The sequence below is a fragment of the Gorilla gorilla genome, chromosome 1 (genome assembly GCF_029281585.2).
Source record: "Gorilla gorilla gorilla isolate KB3781 chromosome 1, NHGRI_mGorGor1-v2.1_pri, whole genome shotgun sequence".
Taxonomy (NCBI): Eukaryota; Metazoa; Chordata; class Mammalia; order Primates; family Hominidae; genus Gorilla; species Gorilla gorilla.
Window position 1 is genome coordinate 123,710,466 of NC_073224.2, and position 4,899 is coordinate 123,715,364.

The following is a 4,899-nucleotide window of genomic DNA, read 5'->3' on the forward strand; positions in this document are numbered from 1 at the left end:
CCTAAGTCCCCAGTCGTGTTTCAACTACTTGGTCATCCATGGCGATTCAAGATGGGGCAGTGTGGGTTGAAACCCCCCACCCCACCTTGTGTTGTGGGGAGGTCACCCAAACGTCCTTTGTAGCTTTCATTCCTCCCAAAGTAGCTGCAAAGAGGATGTGATGTGAATATTAAAAGCCCGAGGCTGGAGGACTTGCCTCCCCAACTCCAGTGCGGAGCCACAGAACTTCAAAGCGAAAGGAAGCACAAGCAGTAGGGGAAGGAGGTGTAAATTTCCCCCGCGGTCCCATGGAACTGTGAACATTTGCAGATTCCCCGAGCCCTCCCGCTAGCTCCCTGCCAGGTGTCCGAGGCCCGACCGCGCCCCGCCCCCACCGCGCCCCCCTCCCCGCACCCCGCCCCTCCTGCTCCCGGCTTTCATGTGGATCAAGGCTGGAGGATGACAAGCTCCTGACTGATAGATACATGGAGACTTCGCTGGTGATTTATTGGCTTTCTGCACCTGACGAGAACCACTAGGCCTATCTGAGGAGGGAAATATATGGGCTTTCCTGACTCCAAGTGGCAGCCCCGGGGCGAGCATGTGATGTCAAGCTGGGCAGAGGAAAGCGGAGCTGTGCACCGGCCTGTGTACTGTAAGCCGGCCCGGGTCGTAAAAGTGTCAGCACGCGATATATTTCTTGCAGGGGATCCTCTCTGGCTCTTGCCAGCGCCTCTCCCCGGTGGCTGGCAGCCGCCCTAGCCGGGCCTGCAAGCAGCGGATGCCCCAGGTCGCTTTCCCTTCGCCCTGCCCCGGAGCGCCGGGCCCTCACGTTCTCGCTCCAGCCTGGGGTCTCTCACGTGGCATCTGGCCCTGGGGACGGTGCAGCGCAGGAGTTAATTGCTGTCACTCCTGACTTCAGCGAAAGAGATCGATCATGGGGTGAGATATTGAAGCTGGGGATTGACCTGTGGACCGAGTTTGATGGGGCAACTCAATAGCAAACTCAATGTTCCCAGAGATGAACCAAGTAATCAGTTATTTATTCAGAAAATAAAGTGCTGTTCGTGTGCCAGGCACTGCGCCCCCTACCCGCAGGCCTCACCTTGGCCACCGGCCTGAGTTGGTCTCATTTCTCCTCCCTCTACCTCCAGGCTTCTTCTTCGGGGTTAGCAGGGGCCTGGAGTGGATGTTTAGTCTACCGGTCAGACTCCAGGTCTTATATCTTGAAACTGTAAGTCCCTGAATTCACAGACAATTCAGAGTAAGGATGGAGGCAAAGAAGAGGACCTTGGGTTTACTGTTCACGAGGTAGGTGGGGAAGGGCTTGAAAAAAAGAGATATAAACTGCATTTGTACCCCATGTCAGTGGGAGTTTTAAGATTTTGACCAATTTGATGAATTGAAGCTCATCTATCACTAATTGTTCTGTCTTCAATTAAAGTGCAAGCTTATTCTTGGGGCCACAATATTTGAAATATGTGCTTGTTACTCTGTCCTAAAACTCCATTCTGTCATCATCTTTGGAAATGGGCTAACTCTACATTTTGTTTGCAAAAATTTTGTAAATATTCCAAATTGGGACATTGATAGGATTTTTAAATTAGGAGATACATTTAATTAAATTAGGATTAATTAAATTATGAGCCAAATTAGGAGATAAATTTAAAGCATCGATATTCTCTTGTCTCTCATCTTCCCTCTTTTTTCATCTCCTGCCCTGGTCTTGGAAAAAACATTTGCTGATTAAATGTCCTGCTAGATGACCTCACAAAGGTGTTCAATGATGAAGAGGAGTAGCTGAAGAGGTAAGGAGAACACTCAAAGCAACAGCAGCAAAACCTACAATATGAAGGGGGTAGTCATAAGGTCAGTCCATAACCCTGCCAGCATCATCCAGATAGAAGTGTATCTGCTATCCCTCCCCACACCTGACTTCACTACCTGCACACCCACAAGCAGGGCAGCACTAGCTCCCAGTGCTCTTCTGTGCATATTAGAGTCTAGCCTGGAGGCCTCAGTACCTTGCCGGGACTCATGGCATGGGGAGCAGAACCCAGGCTGAATTTCAGTCCCTACAAGGTTTTAGTACAGGGGTCAGCCTGCACAACCGAATGGGAGGCCCGGCCCTCACCTGCCCTTCTGTAACTTGTCTTTCCCTGCCAGGCCTCCCTCGGAGCTCATTGTTGAAACCTGGCATCCAGAGCTATGGATTCCCTGCTCTGCCATTTACAAACTGTATGATTAGGGCTCATCAGTTCATCTCTCTGAGTTACTTTCTTTTCTGAAATGGAGGTAGGGCTACTTCTCTCACATGGCTTTATGAGGGTGAAGTGGTTTTCATTGAGCACTCATCTGGATATTCTAGGCCCATCCACTCACATAGCTAATGACACTCCTTCTTTACAAGATGAAGGATTAGGAGATGATTTTAAATCTTTGAGCTGGAAGGGCCTTTAAGAGATACCTGTGTCTGTCTTGGGCCTTAGAGTGAGTAAAGGGACAGCAGGTGGTCAGGCCCTGCCAACAGCAGGATATTTTCTGCAGGTGCCCAACAGCAGCCCTGGAGTTGCCTCAGATCCTCCCACTGCAGGCTTCATTGCTGTATCTGCCACTCCATCCCTGGCAGGGATAGGCCAAGGTCTTAGATACCCTGGCACCCAACACTCCATACAGGCTTGTCTCTAAGCAGACTCTCGGTGAAGGCTATTGTGCTGGTCTGAGCAGAACGGGAGGTGCAGGGATTGCAGCTGTTCCTTCACTGCAGTGTCAGTCTGGAAATTTTCCCAGAAGACTTAGCTGGTGCCTCTTCTTTGATATTCATGAGTGTGTGAACACAACGACCCTCCTCATCTTTGTCGAACCCATTCCTCTTGGACCACACCATGTATAGTCCAAAAAGAAGGTGATCTAGGAGAAGTGTGAAGGCACCCTCAGTTCTGGCAAATTATTGGGTATCCTGCAATTCTCACTCAGCAGCATCCCAACAAAACCAGAAAAAAGACCTGGGGCCAGGAGATGAGCCAAGAAAATAGCTTCATGTTTGACTTGAGGGTACAGGCATCTGCAGAAGCCAGCCTGGAAGACTCTTTATGAGCCCAGCTGCAAGGGGCATCCTAGAGCCAGTTCATGAGCCCAACTTTACAGAGGCATCAAGCTTCCTCTCCCCTAGAAAGCAAGGCTATAGAGCAAGCAGAATGTTTAAGACACGGGCTTTCAAGTGAGGCTGACTTGGGTTAGCGGAACTAAGGATGACGTGGCCCTGTGCAAGGAACTTAATATCTCTGGGCTTCATTCTTTATCTGTTTACCTACCCCAAGGTCCTGAAAGTACCACAAAAATATCTGTTTTTTATTCAGAGGATAATAAAACAGAATATTTACATATTGCTTCATCTTCCCCCAGGATATTTTTAGATTACCACAATATCCTAAGAGTTTGTTTATACATGCTTTATAGACCTGTATCTGTGGTTAAAAAAGCTACATAAATACTTTAAAATTTTATAATACAAGAGTATAAGTTACCTGATTTTTTTATGTGTTCCGCAGATGGCTGTCTAGAGTCAACACAAACCTACCCCAAAGTTTGACCTTTGCCTTAAGTCAGTAACTGAGGAGGGCCACGGTCCTGAGTTCAGTCCAGGCCCCAAGAAGATTCAGAGCCTGCAGTTGTCCTCTGGTTTCCAAAGTATGTTATTGGGCTAAAAATTTCAAGACATTTATCCTTCTTTGCTTTCTATCGCAGCCATTAAATGTTTTAGATATTTTCTGCCAGAAGGCAGGAATCATGAAGATAACAAATATTAAAGACAAAACAAAATAACTTTTAATGAGAAGGTCAGTCCGTGGTTTGAGTCTTTGGAAAGAAATCAAGAACTCTGACTATACTTGCTATTTGACCATTGATTCTCTAGTGGAAATGGGCAAATCTTTTATACCAGGGCAAATTTTTCAGTAAAGGGCCAGACAGCAAATATTTTAGGAATTGTGGGCCATACAGTCTCTCTCCCAACTACTTAACTCTTCAGCATAGCATAAAAGCAGCCATAAACAATACTACAACAAGTATGGCTGCATTCCAATAAAACTTTATTTACAAAAATAGGCAGCAGGCCAGATTTGGCCCACAAGCTATAGCTTTCTGACCCCTGCTTTGCCAAACTCAATAACAAACAGAGAGGGAGACTCTTTTAAAAAAATTATATTCATTTGGGAGTAGCATTGCAATGGGAATATGTGTGCCATAGCAAATTATGAGCGTATTCAAAGAGATTGGGGCAAGGGGGAGTTTATAAAGGCAAAACGAAGAGGATTACAATTGTTCAAATCAATTATCCTTGGCTACAAGGGTGGCACAAGTCCAAGCTTGAACAGGCAGTTGCTAGACAGACATCCTCACAGAAGTATTTTCTGTATAAGGTTGCAGTGGCCTTTTTGCAAAGCGATAGTAAATCACAGGGGTCGGTACAACTGTACCACAATGGATAAGCCTTGCCCTCGGAAAATCTTCGTGATCATGGTATCTCCCCTGCCAAATAAATATTGTGACAGTTCTTATCAGGCATTCATGTGTAAGAACTCTCCCTTGATGGCCTTCCCTGGCTCCATTTGCCAGGGTTTTAACATAAATTACTCCATTTTGATTCGGACAACTTTCATAGCTGCTTACCATCTGTGCCTCTGTGTATAAAAGTGGACATACTAAAATTTTTCCTTAGGGCTACAACTAAACATCCAGCCTAGCCCTTAGCCAGCACCAAGGAAGAGGCCTGGGGGATAGAGGAACAAATAATGAGACCAAGTCAGGCCATCCCCCATGGGATGAGGCCTGCAGATAGGTGGGCCCAGTGTGGTGTACCTCTAGCACAGTGCCTGGCACAAAATTGCAGTTTATTTTCTGAATAAATAACTCTTGGAT

At 46.7% G+C, this 4,899-nt stretch overlaps 1 long non-coding RNA gene across 1 annotated transcript; it reads left to right on the forward strand.

Annotated features, from left to right (window-relative positions):
- Nucleotides 1–433: 433 nt before the first annotated feature.
- LOC109026940 (uncharacterized) lies at nucleotides 434–3,817 on the forward strand. Its single transcript, XR_002005994.4, has 4 exons — nucleotides 434–921; nucleotides 1,134–1,290; nucleotides 1,742–1,787; nucleotides 3,531–3,817. It is a non-coding gene; the product is annotated as an uncharacterized lncRNA (long non-coding RNA).
- Nucleotides 3,818–4,899: the final 1,082 nt, after the last annotated feature.